Consider the following 23,727-nt stretch of genomic DNA (forward strand, 5'->3'; position numbering starts at 1 on the left):
TCTCCAGCCTCCACCCTGCCCCTCATGAGGAAGAGAAGAGAGGAGCTTCTCGGGCATCTCCTCTCTGCCAAGAGACCCCCCGAAACTCACTCGGCAGAGGAGGTAGGAGGAGATGCGAATGAACAAAATAATGAACTGTGCGGTGGAGATAAGCCCCAGCATCCGGCAAAGGAGCTGCAAGACACAATCTGGGCTCCTCAATTAATTTCAGCTAATTTCCTACAGGCTGTGCCAAGCTTCCTTCCACCCACCCACCCCCACTTGTGTTGTCTCCCCCCCCCACTATACACACACACACACACACACACAGGTTTCTCGCATCTCTCTGCACAGATACTGGGACTGGGAAAGGTTAAAGCCTAACCTTGTCTCTCTGGCTTGTGATTCGTTTCATGCAAATATCTACCTACAGCCTGGGTAATTAGATGCACTTCCAGAGAGCCAATGGGCTGTCAGTCTGACAGATACTGATCGTCCTGTTTTATTTTTAGCTCTGTGCTTTTCCCCCTCTAGATCCAAAGAGAGAGAGAAAGAGGGAGAGAGAAAGAGAGAGAGAGAAAATCTGTTTATTTCCTCTCTCTCTCTGTTTTTCCACCCCTACCCCTTGTGGTGCTTGCTCTGAGCATCCTTCATCCTCTCCTCCTGCATCCTTCTCCTGCCAGCGGTCCAGCCAAGCCACCCCTCGGCACGGGAGAGAGCCGCCCGAGAAGCAGTGCAGAGGAGCTTGTGAGCCCTACACAGTGGGAGACCTTGGCGGCTCCCACCCAAGGTGAAAGAAAAAGGGCCCACCTCCCCCTACCCCTAACCCCCCACCCCACCCCTTGCCTCTCCCATGGAGTTGGGGGTGGTGGTGTGGGGTGGAGGAGAAGGCGCTTCCTTAACTTGGAGGAAAACCGAACAGAGGGAGGGGGGAAAAAATTCAGCCAAAGCAAAGTTTATCTGCATGCATTTTTGGACCAACCCCAAATAAAAGGTTCTAGAAGCTTCCGAGGGAGTGGGGGGAGAGGGCAGAAGACGATCTTCCCTGGGGTTCTTTGGAAGCCGCTGGCTTGCCAACGTGAGAAGGCAGGGCTGTCGCTAAGATGGTGCGCCAGGGTACCAAATTCTAGAGAGGAACCTCTTCTAGGACTGTTTGGAAAAAGATGTGGCCATATTCCCAGCCCTATAGATGCTTCCCCTTTGTAGGGGCCCGCAGAGTCTGGTCCTTTTTCCCTGGGGAGCTTCGGACCAGGCCTCGGGGCGAGCAGAGAGAGAATGGGTGCCGTCTGCCTAGTGCTCACTTTGAGCTGGCCAACGTTGGGAGAGAAGAGTGCCGGGCAGGGCTCCTGCACCTTTGATGCAGGTGTGTTGGCAAAATGTGGCCTCCTCGACGTTATTGCACCGCATGTCCCAGCGTGCCATCCTCGAGGGCTAATGGGAGCCCCAGTCCCAACTGGATCTGGAGGGCCACGTGGCAGCCCCCCCCCCCAGCCATAATTGTTGGGTAATAGTGGGAATTTCGGCAAGGGTAGATTGTCTGCCAAGATCCGTCTGCTTCCATTTCTAGCATTTCTTAAAAACGAACCGTTCACATAATGGTGGAGATGGAAAGGGGCCTCTAAGGCCATCCAGTCCAACCCCCTGATCAAGGCAGGAATCAAAGTCAAATCAGATCGGATAGAGGGTGGTCCAGTTTTCTCTTGAAGGCCCCCAATGTTAGAGCGCTCACCCCCATCTCCCTGAGGTCATGGGCTCCATCGTCGTACTGCTCTAACAGTTAAGAAGTTTTTCCCCTGATATTCGACCTAAATCTGGTCTCCTGTCACTTGAGCCCATTGTAACATGTCCTGTACTCTAGGATGATGGGGAACTCATCTGTAGGACCACCTTTCAAGCATTTGAAGTGTGTTTTTCTATCTCCTCTCCGCCTCCATTTCTCAAGGCTAAACCTGCCCAGTTCTTTCCGTCTTTCCTCTTTACAGGGCTCGGTTTTCATCCCCCGATCATCCCCTGTTGCTCTCCTCTGAACTTACTCCAGTTTGTCAGCATCCTTCTTGAAGGGTGGTGTCCAGATCTGGACACAGGACTCAAGATGTCACCCAAGCGGTGCCAAATAGAGGGGGAGAAGTACCTCACAGGATTTGGAGCCTATACTTCTGTTTAATGCATCCTTAAAAAATCGCATTGGCCTTTTTTGCAGCCACACTGCACGGCGGGCTCTTACCCAGCTTGTGATCTACAACAATTCCAAGATCCTTCTCACTCGTAGCATTACTGAGCCAAGTATTCCCCATCTTGTGACCGTACATTTGGTTTCTTTTTCCTGTGTGTAAAACTTTGCACTTACCCCTGTTCAATTTCATCCTGTTGTTTTCAGCCCAGTGCTCAAGCCTATCAAGATCGTTTTGAATGGTGTTCCTGTCTTCCAAGGTATGACCTTTTCCACCCAATTTCATGTCCTCCACAAATTCCCTCTACAGAAGCGGTTCCCAACCTTGGGTCCCCAGATATTCTTGGACTGCAGCTTCCAGAAATCCTGGCCGACACAGCTAGTGGTGAAGGCTTCTGGGAGTTGTAGTCCAAGAACATCTGGGGATCTAAGCTTGGGAACCACTGCTCTCTGTTTCATGTGGTCACCATCCCATGATATCCGCAAGCCAAAACCAACGGGCGCCCTGTTTTTAAGAAAGGACTTCAGCTTTACACCAATGACTTTGGAAGGAGGAAAGTATGGCTGGTGGAGACTCGAACCTTGGGTCCAAAATGGAGTAGCAGTGAGGTTTTTCTAAACGATTTGACGTACAAATACAACTTACAAACTAACATCTGCGAACCTTTCATTTCAGCGGCAGGAAGAGAAAAAATCTGTCCATCCCGTGAGTGGGTTGTCTGGAATTATTTCCCTGTCCACTTTGAGAAAAACAGTTTTAGAAGATGTCGCCATGTTAATATAGTAGGTCAGGCAAAAACAAAACAAAAATAAAATAAAGGAGACAGAGGAAAAAAAGACGAACTGCTAGAGATGGGCACGAACTGGTGGTTTGTCAGTTTGTGCTGGTTCGGTTTTTGTTCGAACGGGTGTTCAGCGCTTCGGAGCCCTGCCTCCTCCAGCAGGAGCCCACTCTTAGAGGCAGGTCACAGAGGAGGCGGGGCAGAGAAGCTGGGGTGCTGCCTCTGAGTGGGCGCCTGCTGGAGGAGGCAGGGCAGGAATTGCCGAACACCTGTTCGGACAAAAAAACGAACTGGAACGAACTGGCAAACTGGTGGTTCGTATCCATCTCTACCAACTGCTATATTTTAAGAATCTGGCAGTGGATTGAAGAGGCCTTGACTGTGTGTCTCGCGACTTGGGTCTCTTTTGAGATGGGGTGAGGGAAGCCGGCTCCTCCATGGGGAGCCTCCAATTCAAGAAAGCAGGAGAGTTTGAGGTAAGTGCTTGTCGAGGATCAACTCCCACTCCTTGTCGCTTGACTCCAAATCCTATCGGCATTCTTGGCCCGTCGGTTTTCCTTATCAGCTTGTAAGACTTTTTTCTTGGCTTCCTTCCTTGATCTTTCATTTTCTATGCTTTTTAGAAAGATTTATTATTTTATTTATTTTTTTATTTATTTCTGGACCCACTGTAGTCTCTGGTTCAGCCTCAAGGGAAGCCCTATGTACAGATAATTGCAGTAGTCAATCCAGGAGAGGAACCGGGCACCGAAGTCCAGAGGGATCCTTCATCTAGGTAAGGGCAGAGATGGGTGATAAGCCAAGGCAGATCTGAACACAGCTGCGATCTGGGAATCCCACGGATGATGGGTTTTGTAACCCTTTTTCCTAATTCGCACGTCTTTGCGTGCATTTTTCCATCCCCAAAGTTGCTCTGTGGGTCTTTTATTGGACTCGACTTGGAGCGGCTTTATTTTCCATTATTTTCATCCCACTTTCTCTCCACCGAGGGACCCAGGAACGCTCACAAAATGTTGAGGCAACAACACATTCGTAAATCGCGTGGTTGAAAAACGCCATTAAACGCAATCATGCTAAAAGACCACGAAATTCAAAACAATTTAACAGCAGCCTCCCCCCCCCCAAAAAAAATGCACACACGTGAAATATAAGGGGTTTCGAAGAAGGAAAACATAGCAGCAGCTCCTGTTTCAAAGCGCCTTTCTCTGCTGCTCGCCTCAAGAACGGGCATTCTTTGCATTTTCGAAAGGTATTTTTTTAACGGCACACATTTTGGGCTGTGCCTTTTTTCACCCTTGTCAAAAAATGTGCACATGGTTTTCTGGAGACCGTTGTTTCTCCACGATGCACCACAGGGTGTAGGAATTTCCAAGGTGAGACGTGTTTCATCTCAGGAGGGGTCTGAGGAGATGGGATGTGGATTCGGTTTCTGCAGGACTCCCCATTACGCCCCCCCTCTCCGAATCCAGGAGGACTGTTTTCCATCACAAAGTTAACCCCTCCTTCCCCAGCCACTGGCCAACATCCAAGCGCACCCCGAGAGCAATTCTAGAATTCCATTGACAACTCCTTTTAACGTAGTCGTTTGGCTTTACTGTATTCTCTTAGCATTGCCCTTTTATTATCTGTCAGGGTCCTGTGAATGTTTTGACAAACTGGGATGTGGGACGGTGCTAAGGAATACACAAAGCTTTCCTGGGCGAATAAACACGTATGTTGTTCTTAGGGGGCGTCAAGTCGCTGCCAAATTAAAGCGATGAATGAGTGCTCTCCACCATGTCCTGAGCTTAGCGCTTGCAAACTCAAGCCTGTGGCTTCATTTAGGGAGTCAGCCCATCTCGTATGGGGTCTTCCTCATTTCCTGCTGCCTTCGACTTTTGCGTACCTTATTGTCTTTTCCCCTTTGTCTTCTTTCCTCGAGGCTAAACAGGCCCCGTTCTTTCTCTCTTTCCTCCTAGGGCTTCGTTTCCAGCCTCCCTGATCATCCTGGTGGCCCTCCTCTCAACTTGCTCCAGTCCGTCATCATCCTTCTTCAAGTGTGTTGTCCACAACTGGACACACAACTCGAGAGGAGTCCTCACCAGGGCCGAACAGAGGGGGACCAGTACCTCATGACAGGTTGGTTACCCATGGCCTCAACGCCACTGACAATAAACCCTGTCGTTCTGCAGGTGTCTCCTTAAAAAACACCGCAATTTAAATTTTGGCGTACACACTAGATTCCTGCGCCTGCAGAACACGGTGCCGGGGGAGCGGGTTTTTTTCTCCTGCTTCCCTGTTACCTCAGCTTTCTATATCCTCTTAAAAGAAGCTGAGTAGAAAGATTCAGTCTCTGTTCTTCATCCGGGGGCAGAAAGCGGGGACCGCACAGAGACGCCCGGGGGGCGCGCGCGCCATCCTTATAAGCAAAAGAGAAGCTGCGTTCAGTTGCCATGGAAACCTTCGCCGAGATTCATCCCCATTCAGTTTTCACACACATGCACACACGCACACCCCTCGACACACACACACACACACACCTTCATCAACACCAGCACAACTGCTGTGCCCAGAGAAAGCCACACGAGGGATTATCCACCGGCTGGTTTCGCCCGTTCAATCTGTGAGCTGCAGATGAAGAGCAGATTTGCGCTCTATTCTTCTTCTTGCTTGGGGTGTGTGAAGGAGAGTCATCGGGAGAGGCAGGCGCCCGTTGGGGTGCCCCTATAATTATTGGTATAGCTAAGTTTTCCAAACTCTTTCGTCGGCTCCCCGACTTCCTCCCACTTGAGTTACGGGTGCTTTTTAAGCAACGAAACGAAAAGGCCGCTATTTCGTTAACTTCCGACGAACGGTAACAAGAGACCCTTGCCCGCGATCTGCCCGTTATCCGATTAGGATGAAATGCCGCTGGCTGAAAAATTCTTGCGGGTTTAATTTTTAAAAAAATAGCAGATCATGGGGAGAAGGGCTTGAACATATAACTACTTTTTACAAGGAACTTTCCAAGCTTTGGAATGGGATGCATCCAAGACAAACACCCGTCCTGTTGCCACGGATCAAGACCGGTGGATCTTGGTGGTGTTCAGCACCTGGCGTGCCACCGGACATGCGGCCAAGAAATGCACAGGGCTATAGAGTGGAAGGGCCAGAAAGCGATCTAGGTCAGGCTCCTGCCGGAAGAGAGAGCCCTCCGTGCCCTCCGTGGGGAGACGCAGGGGTCGGGAAGCAAAGAAGGCTGCAGGGGGGGAAGCCAATGCCAGAAATGATTACCATCATCTACCGCCTCGGTAGCTCCGGTTCCTTAGCGTGACACTAGCTCTCTCCTGGCTCATGGGGACAAAGCAGGGTAGGGACAACTGTGGCAAGAAGGCGAGGCTCCACAGAGCCACGGCTGGCGTTGCGTGCCACGCCATAGGTCTCTCATGCACGGGACGCGACCTCAGAGCTGTGCTTGGGCCTTGCCCGCATCATCACGGCGAGCAAAGCCCGACTGGGATGTTCTTGCTGTAGGAAACGTCCACCTTGGCTGGTTGCAATGCAGAAGGCGAGAGGCATGTCGTTAAACCCGTGGCAGGGAGAGAAAGCTCGAAAGGCGCGCGGGAAGAGTCCTGCAAGCCTGGTCTTAAGGGCGAGGGAGGAGCTGCTTTTACCCTTTTTTAAAAAAATGTGGGCGACCCTGTTCTATCTAGTCTGACAGCTTATTTGTCATGGGAGAGACAGAAAGAGAGAGGCCACCATGCCTAATGCAAGCAAAACAAAATTCGTGTTTGGGAAACATGTCAGAAAGAGGCCAACCGTCCAGCCCGGCACGCAAACCCAGTCGGGCCCGCTTGAGAGCGCCTCGACCGTCACGGCGCTCCAAACGACGGCTCCTTGAGGTGTGTCGCTCAGAGAAGGGCTGAAGAACAGACTCAACTGTCCTGTCCCGTCCCGAAATACCGCAGAGAGTTCAAAGCAGCCCTCCCCCGCCAAGTGACAAACCCTGAGGCTCCTTACCATTGGCAGCTATCGTGACGTCAAGATGATACCACTGTCCCCCTGGAGAAGGAGCCACAGATTCTCATCCTTGGAGGACCGATCAAGCCACTGACAAATAGCAAAGGTTCTGCTTATAGGATTTTTATGCCTGGAAAAGATAGTAAGGAGTCCAAATGAGAATTTGGGGTAGAGTCCTAGCCAGAAAAAAAAAAAACAGTTGAGGACCAGCTGGGGTTATGCTAAGGGTCTACCCTGCAGTTTGTGCCAGAGTTGGCATGGTTAAAGTCAATATATTTTCCACTGTACATAACATACAACTAATTGCAAGTAAGCCCACTCTTTTGTTGTGAGTATCTGTTACTTTTTGTTCCACCGACAGAGGCTAGTGCGCTCACGTCACTTTCTGATTGCTTGTTTTCCTGGGGGTGGTGGTGGTTTCTGGCATGCGTGAACACTTATGTCCATCCAGAGGAGAAGTGGCAGGTACGTCCTAGAGATATGTTGACCGTCACACCATCAGTGGGAACATCCCGCGCCTCTTGTCTCTCCTCCAAAGAATTTTCTGTGCTTTTAAAATTATGCACGTCCAATTTAGCGCTATGTCAGATGAGCGCTGCAGTTTCACAAGGCCTCGGGTCATTTGCAAAAAAACAACCCACTTTTTTTTAGAGGTAGAGCAGAGGACAGTGTTAATGGCAGAGGAGGGCGGGCGACCTCTGCTTCCAGTGAGAATTATAGCAATTTGAGGCGTGGTTTGGACAAATGCCCTGAAAAATTACCCGGGATAATTAAACATTCCAGGTGAAGGACTACCCTGCAATTTTCACAAACTTGGAATCCAGCTCAACCCATCTGGGACGATCTCCGTGTCTGGTTGCCGCCGAAGCCAGCTATGATGGAGCTGAACCCCGAGCTCTCCTCCCTGAAAGAATTTGGAAATTATTTTGGGTCAACCTACGTCTGGCCTAGCTGTGTGCTAGGACAGTGACGAGGAGGAGGAATCTGGTCTGAGATGGTTTGGGATCAGCTGCTCTCCCACGCCTCTTCCCTCGGCCACATTTTCAGCTCTTCTGCAGGTTGACCTCGACCAGCATAGCAGTCGCGCAAGTAAGATCCAGTTGTGCCGGTGGTAGATCTGAGATCAGGCAGGATCAGGGCAGTTAATGGTGACACAAGAAGCTTCTGCTATGCTAACTGTACCCAGTGTATCCATGAGCCCGGGTATCATAGCCTGCTTCAGCTCATTTTTTAATTAGAATCCTCTAGAAGTTGCAAATATTTTCAGATGCATGCTTGGGGGGAAAAATGCAAGTAGGGAAACAGACATTTTTAAAGTTAAATCTTTTTGTTGTTGTTAGCAAAAAAAATCCATCACACAACCAAGTTGTGGCATTATATTCCATTTTTAAAACAGGCATGTTTAGCTCCTTCGGCCGCACAGTTTTAGAGGGAGGCCCTCGGTCTGCCAGGATATCTGGGGAAAAGATTCTTGGTTGGGTTGGGACGGCCCGCCTCTGAAGTGCTGGACAGGAAAGTCAAGGCCATCAAGGTTCTAGTCCACAGTGAGCACTGAAACTCATCCTGAGCGTGTTGATTTGCTCCTTTGGCCTTCCCCGCAAGGCAGCCGTGATGTCTGAAGATAACGTGAGAAGGAGGGTGAGGGGTGTTGTCTTTGTGATGCCTGGAGGGGAACAGGACAGAACATGAATATAACAGACCAAAGCCGGTGCCACGCAAATTCTGGGGTTCGTTTTGTAGACTCTTGTATAGGATCCAGCCAAGTCTTCCCAGAGAGGGCCTGTGGAACTCCACATCACTCCGTGCCAGAATAAACCCCATTATTAATAAGCAGACACAAAGCCACGGATCTCTCCAACAAATCGTGTAACGTTTCGTAGGAAAGGACCCGCAGCGATGCTGAGATGATTGCCGCTGGGAGGCAGATTCGAAATGCAGATTTAAAATGTCAGTGTGTGTCCCCACGCACACACACACTCCCCAAAGTCTCTCCTCTTTTAGGGAATCGGCAGCTGCTCCGAGGGGGCCTGGCCTGCCAGCAACTGCCAGGAGCATAAGGTCGCTCAGGAGGTACAGAGACCCACAGCTGGACCTGCTCAGGCAGACACGACAGCTGTTCCCACGGCTTCTGGCCTCTGCAAGACAAGGTTTCTTCAAAGCTGCTAGCAGCCAACAGGTAATCTAGCAGGAAGTGGAGACCAAGGGATGGACAGAAAGACAGGAACGTCTGTTATTATTTGTCCTGCACCGTCTAACACGTGTCGTCATGTACCCAAATCACAATTTTTGGGGATCTCCTCTCCAGCCACCGAGAGGGAAGGGAGAGAGATGGCAGGCGGGTCTCTGCGTCTCCTCTTCCCGGAGAAAATACAAAGGCCAGAGGAAGCGATGCCTCTACAGACCACTTTAAAATGATGATCATCATCATAGTTCCATCCGGAAGCTTTCACGGACCAGGACCGTCCACTCCGCCAGCCGTGAAGAACTTGAAATCCAAACACTCTTGGCACGATGGATTTTGCTGAGAAAGTTACTCAGATTTTGAGGTCCAAAGTTCATGGCAAAATAGATTTCAGCAGGAAAGTTACTCTTAGATGTAAGTCAGGAAAAAGTCAGGCTACTTTAGCGCTGTTGTTTTATAGCTCTTGCTAAGGCAGCTGTGGATTGGATATCACATCCCAGCTCTTAAAACAAAGAGGCACAAGCCATATTGGGCCATCCTTTGAAACATACTTGGGTAGGGTTGGGGGTCACAGAAAACCCGAGTCCTTCCATCCGGATAAGCCCCCCTACAATCTCTTCAAAGGGGACCAGGAGTCGGGTACAGAGATCACGAAACAGTTTTGATTATTTTTTAATTTTTTTAAAGGGGAGAGAACTCTTAAATGTCTGGCTTGTTCCCGGCTTGCAAACATTTGTCGCCTACGTGCAAGAAACGTAACAAGAATCCTGCAGATCAGATTAGGCGAAGTTCTCTCCGCTGGTGGTCTATATCCAGAAGGAGCCTGCTGAAATTTTCCAGGAAGGAGGGAAGAGAAGGAAGTGGACGTTTTGCCTTTGTGTCTAGCATTTGGAGATATCCTGCCACTGAACGTGGAGGCTTAGGGCAGCTCTCGTGGAAAGTGGCTGTTTACAGACCTAAATTTAGGACTGTCTCCTCTGTTCTCTGAATGGATTTTCTAAAGGAATAAATACTTTTTTAAAAAAAGGCAACAAGATTTGGAAGAAACTGAACTGGGATGCAGCTGGGTGGGCCGATCCACTCCTCAAAATAGAGAGCTTTTAAGAGAACCTTTTGCTCTTAAAATTCAGGGTTAGGAGCCTCCTGCACCCAACCCAGCCTCAGGGGCTCAAATCAGGACGTCCGTGTTTTTGTCCGAATGGGCTCGTCGTCACCAGACACCGTGCGCTGACTCCGGTTTGCAGTACTTCTGAGAAAGTATAAAAAGTCACACCGTTCTTTGTTAGACTGAAAGAAATTTCAAAAATAGAATGTGGGAGGAAATAGACCCATCAGATGTCTACAAACCTAGATAGGAATGGCCTCTAAAGGCATGGTCTAAGGGGCTGGGAATGGCAGACCAGCACACACAGAGAGAGCAATCTGAATCCGCGGGAAATGGGCAGTAGGGACGTAAAAAAGCCAGAAGCATTTCTCTCTTTTCTAGATCTACAAGTAGATTGGTAGGCTTCTTTTCCTTCACTTCCTGCAGCTCCCTCCTACCACGTAGAGAACGGCTGGTTTTCCATGCCGATTGAGAAGACCTGCATACACAGAAGCCGGCTTTGGAGGGTGTGTGTGTGTCTCCCAATACATGTTGTTTTTCCGGCCACCCCTTACAAGACAGGGCCCATCCCAGTTTACCAGTGTTTCTCCAGCCGGAATGGTCTTAACCCCCCCCCCCCCGTTTGTGAAACCCGGAGCTGTGTTTCCCTTTCGCACCGGATAAACCTCGGTCCAGAGGGAGCAACCGGCCAAGAATGAAGGAGAAGGGGTAGCTCCCCAACCCAACGCACCCTCAAGTAGGAAACGGACTCTTACGTCCCAAGGGGATTATGCTCGCTTCCTGCACCTGTTCCTCTGGCTTGCCTGCAGGGGTCTCTTGGAGCCCCCCCCCCAAATTCTCCATCCTCTTCTTTGCAAAAAAAAACCCAACAATGGGCCTGCCCTGTGAAGCCGAGCAGCTGCCGCCCGCTTCTTCCCCGACCTCCCACCCACGCAGCCCTCCAAAGCGGCTTTAATCCACCAGATTCGCCAGGTGTACCAGGTGGAGGAGCCGATCTGGCTTCCCGGGCCGCCTGCTGGGACTTGTCTTTCCGGGGGTTCATTCATCCGCCCCGAGGAGGAGGAAGAGAAGAGAAGAAGAACGGAAGAAGGAGAGGCAGCCTTTGCAAGCTTATAAAGCCCCCCAAATACACCCACCGAGTCTGTGGCTCTGAAAAAAAAACCCACACACTGGGAGCAAAAGGGAGCATCTGGAGAATTAACACAGGCACACATACACACAATGCACAACAGGAAACCAGCTGAGGCCCCGGCGCCTTGACTCATACGCGCATCTCGCTGTCTGTGACCTGCTCTCCGAGAAAGTGTTTTCCATTTTTCCAACCTTTTCAAGCCGGCTGTTCCTCTAGGCTCCACTTCTTCTTCTTGTGCGTCAATTTCACTGCAACCAGGAGAGTCAATTTCAATCATCTGGGGCAGGGGATTGTGGCTTTCTCCAGATGGCAAGAGGGGTTTGGACGCATGCGTCAAAGACCCATTCTGAAACCGGTACCCCCTTGTCTGCAGATGTGTGTCCATTATAAATTCTAGATTCATGAAGTTGAACGGCAGCCTTCAAGACCATCGGGTCCAACCCCCCCTGCTCACGGCAGGAATCCAAGTCAAAGCGGATCTGACGGAGGGTTGTCTAATTCCCCCCTTGAACACCTCCAGCCTTGAGAGCCCTCACCGCCTCCAAAAGCCATGGGCTCCGTTGTCGTACTGCTGTAACAATTGAGAAGTTTTTTTCCCCCCCTGATACAGTATTCAGTTTAAATTTGGCTTCCTGTCCCTTGAGCCCATGATTGTGTGTCTCCCACAGTCTGGGATGATCAAGAACAGATCCTGCCCCTCCTCGCAGAGAGATCTGTCTTTTGTTCGTTTGGTGGAATTACGGCAGCTTTTTAAACCAATCATGCTGAGGATCTTGGGAGTTTTTTCCCCCCCTCAAATAAGTCTTGAAAGCGGACTGGAGCCGATCCGTTCCTGCATATCCGCCGTTCCAACTTTCGTGAACCCATTTTGGGGTTTGAGGGCCGCCACTGAAAAGGCTGGGTCGCCAACCTGCCACATAAAAATGGCAAAATTCAAGCCGCCAACGATGTGGGCAATGCTTAATTGACCTGCATCGCTTCAAACGCCAACTAGCCAGACTTTTGTTAAGATAAAAAAGGATCGAGAATTACGAAGCAACAACAGGAAACACCAGATTGGAAAATTACTCGCACAGCGTAAAACAGAGATGAGAACAAACGAATTTACAGCAGATTGCCTGTACATGTATGTACAGGCAATCTGTATGAGTATACCACTCTGCGTCTGTGATTGTGGTGTGCATTTGACTCACATGTAAGCAAGACTGTGTTCCTGGATGTCGAAAAGCCGCATCCCGATTTGGCTGGGAGAGCGACTGGAGAGGGAAGGAGGCTAATAAACTCCGGCAATGTATGCTGAACCAGCAGCCGCCCAGCTCCACGTTACGACCGCAATAAATTCGAAGACATAGCACAGCAGACCACGTCAGCTTTTCCGGTTTGCTGCCGAGGTATCCGAAAGGGGGCTTGGCTCGCACATTTAACCTGTAGAAGGATGTTCCACGTATGCCCCATGGCCACAGCTGGCTGCATCTCAGCCGTGGGGCGTGCCACATGAGCGGCCCACGTGGGCACTAAAAACAGTGTCTCCATGCATGCTTTTGAGGCCTCCCTCGTGTGTCATCCACAGGGAACGATCACAAGCGTGACCATCTTGGGGGAATATTACCGGAGACTTGTGGCATCTAAAAAAGGGATGATGGTTGTTGTAAGGGAATCAGCTTTTGTGCTAGCCTCGAATACACCTACAAATAGACCCACCCTTCAGCAAGATCGGGCTCCTTTTATACAGCGAAAGGCGACGGATTTGAAATTAGAAACACTTGTGCCGTGATAAATTTGCTGCCCTTCAAGGCTTCACAAGTGTCTTGATCAGTTTTATTGCAATTGTTTTACTGCAAATCTCAGGTTTGAAAAAAAGGGGGGGGGGTGAGAAAGACCATAGTCCTGGGATGTAAAAAAAAAATCATAGTCCTTATTTCAGTGTAAAATGCCCAACACGTTTCGGCCGATCAGCCTTCTTCAAGGGCCGTGTTTATTAAACTCTAATCAGTGCTTTCTCTGTTTGATCAGTTTCTAACCAGCTCCACAAAACTGATTTTAAAATAAAATGAAATAATCCTAGGTAAACCCACCTCGGACCAGGTTTGTGGGTTTCTGCAGTGACACGTGTACATCCAGGCACCCTCACAAGTAGCTCACCTTTAAAACTTTTTTTGTTTTAAAAAAAAAAGAATGCAAGCCGCCTGGCATGGAAACCAAACCAAACTCCTCACTTCCACGTGCACATTTTGCATTTCCAAAACGGGCCATGCCCAAAGAGCAATTTAGTTCTGCCCCCGTGCTATAGGGAGTCAACTTTTATATCTCCACACACACACATGGAATTTGTAATCGCCGGGCAGCTTCAATCGCCGGGCAGCTTCGTTCCGCCCGCTACCCATGAGCCATTCTTTTTTAATCTAGATTTTCTCGAGAAGCCTGTTCAGAGGACAACCTGTTGGGGGCAACCCTGGTAGCCGAAGAACGCAGATAGGTCTCCCTTCTCTGCTCCTTTTCTTTGTCTCTCTGCCTGTCACTCTCCGGCACATAACACACCACACGTCCGTCTCCTGTCAAATCCCTGCCTGATCCAGAGGGACAGAGGGGTTTCTGGTCGCTCCCGGGTCCTACCATGGCCCACATGTGTGCATGCACACACACAGACACACACACACTCTTGCAGAGAACTACGGTAACCATAGAAACAGTAGCCAGATGAAAAGGGGGGGATAGATCCGTCGCAAGGGGGTGAAGAGTGGGACGAAACCCTAAGAAACACGCAGGGAGGAGAGGCAAAAGAGGAGAGCCCCTTTTCCTCCCATCATCCCACCGGCTCGGATGACCCACTGCTTCGGGGAGTGGAAAAAAATTGGCTAATGACAGCTGCCCCATGTGTGCCCGTAAAGCGCCTTGCCATATTCCACGCGCCTAACGGCGGTGCCTGTTTGCCGTCTTCAGCAGCGCAATTTCCGTGGGCAAAAACCGTCGTTGGCGCACTTGACCACGAGGCATGGATGCGCACATGTACACACACACAGAGAAAGGAAGGAGAAGATGGTGGGTGCCTCCTTGCAAGATAAACTTGACACGGAAAGTCACAAAAGACAGTGAACCAGACTGGGACTGGTGGCTGTTGGGGGGGCTTGGCAAAATCTGTTCTCCATCATCATCCCAGAGCATCATCATGGACTCAAGCAACAGCAAGACAGATCTCAGCTGAATATCAGGAAAAAAAAACTCTTAATTGTTAGAGCATGATCCTGGGAGGTGCTGAGCGCTCCAGCGTTGGAGGCCTTCAAGAGAAAGCTGATCTGTTTCGATCTGTTATTTGATCAATGATTATTATTTGATCTTTTTATTCCTGCCTTGAGCAAGGGGGTCGGACCCGATGGTCTTGGAGAGCCCCTTTCCAACTCCATCGTTCCAGGATTCTATACGCCGCACGGGGCCTTGCTCTTTTTTAAGCCAGCTAAGCGTTTTTAAAAGATTTAAGTCCACAGGGGGGAAACACAAATATTTGTGGGTGTAGGGATGGCTGTCAGGAGAGGGAAGATGTGGGGAGCTTGGAAACCCTACCAGATTTCTCTGCTTTTCAGAGGGGCTTTGCATTTTGACAGCCCGGCTTAAACAGCTGGCTCGGAGGGAAACGAAAGCGAAACCAGATGTTGGGTTTCAAGGATTGTCGGAGGGTCTGGCCTCACCCTGCCCCACTTCTTATAATAAGAAGCCCTCTAAGCCGAGGGTTTATACCCGAGGGCAACTATCCTCTCCTCTGAACTCTCTTATTCAATGCCAGGAGACGTTGCGTTTTTTTTTAAAACACTGCAACTCCCAAAGTAGGCAATAGGCGATAACAGGCCACTAATAAAGAATCGCGCAATACGAAAGCTTTCATGGGTCAATCCCACTTCCTCAACGCGAGTACAAAAAAAAAATCCAAAAGTTCGTGGCAAGATGGGTTTCGCCAGGAAAGCTACTCTTGAGAGGTAACGTCCAGGAGTTCTTAAGATGGATTTTTGCCAGGAAACAAGGCAGGCTGACTTAGCGCTGTTGTTTTAAATCATGGCCGAGGCAAGGGTGCGATTGGATTTCACACACACACACACACACACACATACACACAAACACACCCCAGTTCTTCAGACAAAGAGCCACAGGCCAGAGTGGCAGATGGGCATTACGGAAAGGGTCCTTTATCTCCTGTTCAGCGTACGAAGGGTTAAAAGAGAGGGGGTCATCCGCCTGAAAAGAGGAAAGGGGGACTCAAAAGTCAAACAGTAGCCAAAGCTGAATCCTTCCAACCAAGCCTCCCCTTTTTCTTGTGGGGAAAAAAAAGCTAGTTTTTTAATAGGGATTCGAATTTGGTATCTTGGGATTCCAGACTTGGGACCAAAGACACAAACTTGAACTCGGGACCAAAACCTCAGACTCGGACCCTGAACTCGGACCCCAAGACTCGCCAACGCTCTGATGCTCTATTCCCCCGAATCAGCTCTGAAAGAGCACCGGCCGGGCGGGCGAGAGAGGATTTCCAGGACCAGCCGCTGCGTCCAGAACTTTTAGAAGGAAAGAGCTGAGTTTACAAAATATGCAGGACGCGGAAAAACACAAGAGCGCACAAGGGAGCCGAGCTCCCCCCGGTCTTGCGAGGGAGCCAAGAATGACAAGCTTCGCTGCCAGCGCCCCCCCCCCCCGTCTCATGTCATCCCGGAGGCCGTCCTGCCCTGGAAAAATAAGCCGTCCCGGCACTAACAAGGCCCGGGGCCCTTGACATGGAAGGGCCGCTCCGTCAGAAAGAGAAGGGAGGATTAAAAACCCTTCCTTTCTCGGCTCCTATTTTGGGGCATAAGATGGCCAGGACGGAACAAGGAGCCTTCAGCTGTTCGTACGCGCTCCGCAACCCGCAGGCCGGGCCGGTCTGATGCGCAAGGCTGGCTCCCTCTTTCAATGGGGCCATTGTTCGGCGCACAGGGATCTTTGGTGAGCCTCAAGCCAGCCTGTCTGGCTTTTACAGGAGCCAGTAAGGGGGGGGGGGGGGAGAGAAAACAGGGTTTAAGTGCCCAAGAGCAAACCAGGAGCTGGGAAGGACCACTGACTCCCCTGTATCCTTGTTTTCCCCCTCGTAGAACGAGAGGAAAATAGGGTATCTTGGTAGAACCTTTTTTTTAACCAAGGGCAGACCCCTATTAGAAGGAGCGCCATCGTTTTGAAGGGGTCCATCCTCTTCTTTATGGACTGACACAGAGAGAGATGTGAACTGGCTGGATAGCTCCGGGGTTGACGTCTCCGGCTGCGGAGTCAGAGGTTGCCAGCCTGGGTGGCCTTGGGCAAGCTGCATCATCCCTGGGCAAGCCCAGAATAAAGGAATCGCCCACCCCTTCTGAGTCTTCTCTACCTAGGTTGCCGTAAGTCAGAATTGAATCTCCATTCAGCCGTGGAAACTCAAAAAAAAACCCTCCTTAAACATCTCACTTACCTCAAAAGCTCTCGAGGGTCGCTATAAGTCGGGTTCAACTTGAGACATGACTGCACTGATCCTTTCGGTGCAAGGGCGGTGTGTTCTACGTAGACCCACTGGAAGCCAAGGGGGGGTGTATGCGATGGGCCATGGGGAGCGTTCCTCACGTCCAAACGGCATACAGATCCTCCAGCTCCTTCTGCGGTCCCTTGAACGTACGAAATGGAATTATTATTTTTGTCTGTGCTAGACTTATCGCTGTTGCGCAGAATCGCTTAGATTATTTAAGAAAAAAGATCTCTGCCCTCTTTGTCGTGCCGATCCAGAAACTGCCTGCCGAGAAAAAGCAAAGCATTTTAAAAAATGATCCAAGTGATTTAGCGCAACAGCAATTTCACTCCCTCTGGCACCTCCGCAGAGTTGCAGGGGAAAGTGTTCAATTTACCGATATTCTGAAGCGGTTCACTTATTAAGCCCCTTCGCGATAATAAAAATGGAAACTGGAAGGAGTCTTGGTAGCTTTCAAAACTTGATTTTAGTCTGGGAATGGACCCAATTAGAGTCCAACCAAATTAAAACAAAAAAAAGGAGTATCCCCTGGCAGGGCTCATAAAGGGGTGTTCTGGGTGCGAATTGTTCCCCTCTAGTGATGACATTCTGTGCTTGGGGAGCCCCTGCCACAGGCCAAACAAATGCCACTCCGAACAAGCCCTAACTAGATTTAGAAATTAACCAACAGGCAGGTGAGGGTTAAAACGATCCTGTCCGAATCGAAGGGGAAATTTCCTCCTTTGAGCGAACCAAATGAGTTCGGACAGTCTTTGGCTCCGCCGTCCGCGTGATGATGACTAAGCTGTTTTTCCGCCGTGCCAGGAACAGCAAACAGAATCTGGAGTCGCCCTTCTGTTTGGTCCAGAAGACGCTGGGAATGCAGCTGTTGTCCCCAAAAGCCTGCGCGAGGGATAAAAATGGTTCTTCAAATATTTGCTCTTCCTGACGCAGCAGATGTGATTCAGAAAGCGTGTTTCACACACAGACAGAGAGAGAAAGCAAGGGGGGGCACGCGCACACACTAGTCATGACCCCAGCAAAAGTCCTCCAGGTTTCCAGACAGGAGGTGGACGCGGAGGTCCACTTCTTAGCAAACGAAATAAAAATCAAAAGGACAATGCTCCAAACATTTATTTCACACGGCGCGTGCTTCGGATGGCTCCATCCTGCCACCTCTTCGACCGAGACACAAGCCTATAAATACAGGTGTTTGTTTTTAAAAGGAAGGCCCTCTAAAATCCGGGCAACTAAAATTAAACCACAGGCAGATATAAAAAAGCATTTGCTCCAGTTTTCAGTTTCCCGTCCCTAATTCCCGTCAAAATGTCGGTTGTTCAACCCAACTAGAGTGGCCGAGTGTTCTTTCTTAAAGATAAGAACAATGACTACCATGGAACTGCAGAGCTGGAAAAGGGGACCCCGTGGGGTCATCTAGTCCAGCCCCTGTCAAGGAGGCCCCAGTGGGGGAATCGAACTCCCAACCTCTGGCTCCACAGCCAGAGACTTAAACCCCTGAGCGATCCAGCCAGCTAAACAGGGAAAGTTGTGTTTCTTGTAATTTGTAGGTTTCTGCCAGGTGGTATGGACGACACTTACACCTTCTCCTCTTTATTTAGTCACCAAGAAGCCGACATGTTTTGAGCTTTACGCAACATTATGTTTTTGAAATGCTTTTTGTTATTTCATTTCCTTGAAGGCCACCTTGTCTTCCGGTTCCAGAAAAAAAAGGTGGAGTACCCTTCAAATAATAAAAGAATCCCGCATTCCCAGATCTAAGTTCAGCGCTCTGTCTAGAAGCTGAAATGACATTTCCCGGATGAAAAGGAACTAAACTCTTACAAGATGGTTCTAGACGTGCCACAGGTCATTTCCCTAAAAGCAGTCTTGGGTCCCCAGATGTTCTGGCGCTAAAACTCCCAGAAGCGTCCACCACAAGCTGGGCTGGCCAGGATTTCTGGGAGTTGCAGTTCAAGAACACCGGGGGAACTCAAATTGGGAAACCCTGCTCTCTAGACCCTGGTGTGTTTGGTTCAGATGATCCTCCAGACCAGGGTTTGGAGGGTCATCTGAACCAACCCAAGGATTGGAGTCTCCTGGTGTCAATCTTGAGTCACTCAGGCGTTCTTGGACTACAACTCCCGGAAGCCTTCGCCACTCCCGATGGGGGCCAGGATTTCTGGGAGCTGAAGTCCAAGGACACATCCATGGCTCACTTCCTCGAGCAAAACCCAAAAAAAACCACACAGCAACCCCCTTGAGTGTGTCTCGTCTTCCTTAGGAAGAAATCCGTGACTTTGGGGAAGTTTTTATCAAGCCGTAAAACAAGCAGGCGCTCCTACAACACAAGAGTGGGGTCTAACCAGCAGCAAGAGCGAAGCAACCCCACCGAGCCTTCTCGAAATGCACTAGCGCCAAACTGGATTTGGCCAAGCCGGAACGCAGCCGAAGTTCCTGGTGGATCCTTCATAACCTAATCCTCTCATTAGCAATATTTAAACACCTATATTTCCCAGTCTCTTATGGCCATCGGTTTCTCCTTTATTTTTATTAGATCACCTCCATGTGACTCTCTCTCTCTCTCTCTCTCTCTCTCTTTTGCATTTCTCGTGCCCAACGGCGGCTTCCCGGAGACAGTGAGCGTGAAAGATATTCACTCAAATAAAGTAGGAATTGCACGATATTATTGAAAAAGTGACCTCCAGTGGTCACCCATCAGCTGCAGGCAAAAGACTATTATCACGGAACTTTTTTTCCCCCCTCAACCCCACGGGAGCGAATGTTGTGTGGGCTTCTCCAGTCAAGGGACCCCCCTATATATTAATCTTTAGGGCCCCACCCATCCCAAAGCCTCCCCAGGCATTATTTCACGCAGCCACTGACAGCCACCAGGTTATGACCGAGACAGGATTGGAAAGGTATTGTTCAAGAACATCGCAATGGCGCCGATTCCCTCCAGCCTGGGGTGGTCACCAGCTTCTGTTCCCAGGTCTGCATTTCTTTTCCAAAGAAACAAATTTATTTTTTAATTGATTATTCGGGGGTGGGGGATTCAGCCATATATAACTTTAAAAATATATCTGGGAATGCAACCATACCTTTGATATATGTTGGGATCACAACATCAGTTGCATGAGATGCTCGGAAAATTCATGGGAGGATGTGTTGAACGCACAGCTGATGGGGTGTCGTCCCAAACTATTTTCTAACAGAAGAGGCAGTGCGGTGTAGTGGCTAGAAGGGAGGTCTGGGAAATGGAAACGAAAGCTTCCACCTTGCATGGAATCTCCCGGGCTTCGCTTGGGCCAGCCAGTCTTTCTCTCAGCTGATCTGCTGCGCAGGGTTGTTAGACATTAACTGTAGAACTTCAGAGCTGGAAGGGACCCTGTGGGATCATCTAGTCCAGCCCATGCCAAGGAGGCCCGGGGGGGAAGGAATCGAACTCCCAGCCCTCTTACAACCTAACCAACATCCTCAATTCTTATGACTCAGCTTCTTGGGTCGGACTTTTTAAGTTCTGCCATCATCCCCCATCCTGGCTTGGTGGGATGGGAGTTGTAGTCTGCCCCGGGGAGCACCGGTGCCACAAAGCCATCGTGCCAAAAGCCGAAACGCAGTTCTTGACTTCTCTTCTCCCTTAAGCCACACAACACCTTATCCTAGGGGAAAAATCTAGACCAAGTGGGTTCGAATGCGAGAGAAAGGTGAGGGGAAGGGGCCGTCTTGTCGGCCGCGATCAGATTTCCGAAGTTGGAGGGGAGCAACTCCGCGGCGGCCTCTCCGTGTTTAGCGCTCCTCCAAGGCTTCCAGCGCCGCGTAAGCATCACTTTGCATTAGCCGCTGAAAGAAAGGTTGCCGTACCATTGGCTCGTGAGAGCACAAGGCTGGAGATCCAGGAATGGAAGCAGGGAAATGAAACGTGCACGAGGTTGAGGTGCATCAGAACAAAATCTGCCATAAATCAAGCTCAGGTTATTCGCTCATCTGCTTCCGTAGAGGATTTCTGCTCCAACTTGCAGAATCAAGGCAGTGAACATCCTTCCATCCATCTTGACTTCAGGGCGTCTTTCCAAATCTGAGTTGCATTTTCATCCCATTCTTAGCTACATCAAAGTAGTAGATGAAGCTTCGTGGGATAGCTTAGGGGGATGAGGTCTCTGGCTATGGGGTCAGAGGTTGGGAGTTCGAATCCCCCCCCTCCACTGGGCCTCCTTGACAGGGGCTGGACTGGATGATCCCGAGGGTCCCTTTTTCCAGCTCTAGCAGTTCTAAAATGATCAAGATTGTAAATCAACACAGGTGTAAATGCCAGTAATTCAGCGGGTCTACCGAATGGATAAAAGTATTGCTGCTAACTTTGCGCAGAAGCAGAACCATCTTTAGGGCAGATAATAATCACTGACAAGGCAAGGTTCGAACCCAAGGTGTCGAAGAGCCCCCTGCATTGTTTCACATCACACCTTGTCCGTGATCAGAACTCTGCATCGGCCCAGGTTCTTTCCAGTTGCTTCCCTACGAAACTCCAGAATGCAAACTGGGAAAATACATCCAATTTCCTTTTTTTTCCCCTTTAAGTCGTCCTTTTGGGGGGGGGGGAACAGCCCGAGTTTTCACATGTTTCCATTCATGCTTTTGTGTTGAGCTTTTTAAAGACAACTCTTTTGTCGCTGGCTCCCTAGGTACGTGTCCCAGTTATACAAAACTTCCATCTGACTGACTTGAAAACACACACAATTAACCCTAGAAGAACTCACCCACTGCCCACTCTCCCTACCCTGCTCCTTGACCCACAGGCGATGGGGATTACGGATGGAATTTCTGGATTATTATTATTTTTTTGGACTACGGATCCCATCATTCCCCATTCCGGGAGCTCTCCCTGATTTACGCACACCTTACCGCCATCTAAATTTGGCTCACCTGGAAGACAAGGCCTGAACTAGAAGCCTTTGAGGCCCAGCTTAGCTCCGCCCCCAACTTCCTGTTTAGGACAGGAAGAGGAAGCTTGGGCAGAGCTAGGCCTAGCTCGGGCTCAAAATCTTCCAGTTTAGGCCTTTTCTCCCAGGCAAGCCACATTTAAGCACCCGTAAGGGGAGTCGGTGCCAGGCAGAACACCCAGAATGGGGAATGATGGGTTCTGTAGTCCAAGAAAGGCAAATATTCCAATTCTAATAATGATATTGCCTGTGGTGATGGAGTTGTAGATCGGAAACTCTGAAAGGCTACACATTTCTGAGGAAAACCAAGCTTGTCCTGGAGGCTGGAGTCACAGGTCGAAATCATTCGGTGTTTTTGATTAGCTAGGATTCACGGAATCAACATACTTCCTACTCGCGTTTCTTCTTTTCACTAAACGGAGTGGCTCTCCTCCTACCTCGGTTGAATGTTCCCAACAAAAAAAATACAATCTTAAATGGGAATGTAAAGTATTCCGGGGTGGTCTGAAACTTGAATAGGCAACTATTTAGCCGCCCCGAGTAGACATGGTCTAGAGGGGCGGGGTAAAAATCAAATAAATAAATAAATAAATAAATAAGATCCATTCGCTTTACAAAAGACTCTGCAGTTCTAAGCCGATGAATGCGGTTTCTGCTGAAGAACTCTGTGAAGCTTTAAAACTTGCCGCTTTATCAAGCCATGTAGTCAACAGACAACACCCACCGGGTCTGAAACTTTGGGGGAACGAAATTCGTATGTAAATTGATGTTCATTTACTTATTGGCTGGAATCCAGGAGGAAGTCACAACTAAAGGGGTAGCGTAACGGATCCGGGGTTCCCCCCCCCCGGGTCCATCAGCTCCTCTGTACGTTCCACAGAGTCAGTGGGCCTTCTCCAGGCAAGACTTGCTGCTGGATTTAGTAAATCGGTTGGAAAACTCAATGCTCCTCGAAAATCAACATCGCGGATCACGGAATCGTGGGAGTGAAAAGGGGGCTTCTAGGGCAGATCGGACATCCTGTATAAACCCCTGAAAAATCAGGGCCTAACCATAAGAGGTGCCAACCTTGAATCAGCACTGGAAATGTAGGGTATTGCACCCCCTCTTTTAAATAGTCAAGCCCTGGAAAGGCTGGACGGACGGTTTTATTTGTTGTCTGTTTGTTTCCCCGTCGATGTTTCGAGAAATTAGAATGTTTTCGTCAGGAAGAAGCGTGAGTTTCCAACCACGCGCACGGCGGGGGAAGTGGAACAAGAGAGATTTTCCGACTCCTTCTGCGCGCAACCCGCATGCCTCTTCCTTCCACATCTCCGCTTCAGGCCGTGACTAAATGCGGCCGGCTCCGGAGCGCTGTGGCATTTTCCATCCTCCGCTCAGTCCCCCCCCCCCCCAATGCCGATGAGGAATCCGACGGAGCTCAGAAGCCTGCACATTCTTCTGTGACATTTCAGTGGGTCTCGTCCTGGTACCACATGGAGACCACGGAGGGCACCTGTACGTCTTCCTCCTCCGAGCCGAGGGAAGCCGCTTCTTGGCAATCATCTGGGGGTTCCACAAGCCAGGGCCTGATATTTTACTGTCCTTCCTAGAGACACACAACCTTCCAGTGCTGGACGTCTCTGGCTTCCAGGCCACCGAAGGCGTTCCGATGCGCTCGTGGCACAGCAGACGGGACGGTCAGGGCGTCCGCTGAAGCCCACAGCGGTGGGTTTGCCACTAGAAGAATAAGCAGAAACAGCATCCTCCCCTTTTATGGCCCTTGTTAAGTCTGTTCCTCTACACCAGATGGTCGGATCCAGAGATGGCGACCCGCAGGGTGCAAGGAAGCAAGAGGATGGCAGCGGAGGTGATCTTGTACCTATAGTGTTTCATCCTACTTTGTCCCACAGAAGGAACCGAAGGGGGCAGAGCGATAGGGTGAGGCCGGCTGGAGAGATCCCGGGTTTAGGTCTCCAGCTGCAGAGCCAGCGG

The 23,727-nt window shown here is 50.0% G+C and overlaps 2 long non-coding RNA genes across 2 annotated transcripts in view; one reads left to right on the forward strand and one right to left on the reverse strand.

The window, feature by feature from the left end:
- Positions 1 to 23,727, reverse strand: part of LOC110079627 (uncharacterized) — a 37,460-nt gene that overhangs the window by 5,758 nt on the left and 7,975 nt on the right. Inside the window, exons 3-5 of the long non-coding RNA XR_013539646.1 lie at positions 17,506 to 17,719; positions 16,787 to 17,101; positions 6,910 to 11,576 (exon numbers count right to left, since the gene is read on the reverse strand). This is a non-coding gene — a long non-coding RNA (uncharacterized LOC110079627). The remainder of the gene's footprint in view (positions 1 to 6,909; positions 11,577 to 16,786; positions 17,102 to 17,505; positions 17,720 to 23,727) is intronic.
- Positions 298 to 7,227, forward strand: LOC140702973 (uncharacterized). Its single transcript, XR_012082251.2, has 2 exons — positions 298 to 769; positions 2,357 to 7,227. It is a non-coding gene; the product is annotated as an uncharacterized LOC140702973 (long non-coding RNA).

The sequence above is a fragment of the Pogona vitticeps genome, chromosome ZW-PAR, assembly GCF_051106095.1.
Source record: "Pogona vitticeps strain Pit_001003342236 chromosome ZW-PAR, PviZW2.1, whole genome shotgun sequence".
NCBI classification, from domain to species: Eukaryota; Metazoa; Chordata; class Lepidosauria; order Squamata; family Agamidae; genus Pogona; species Pogona vitticeps.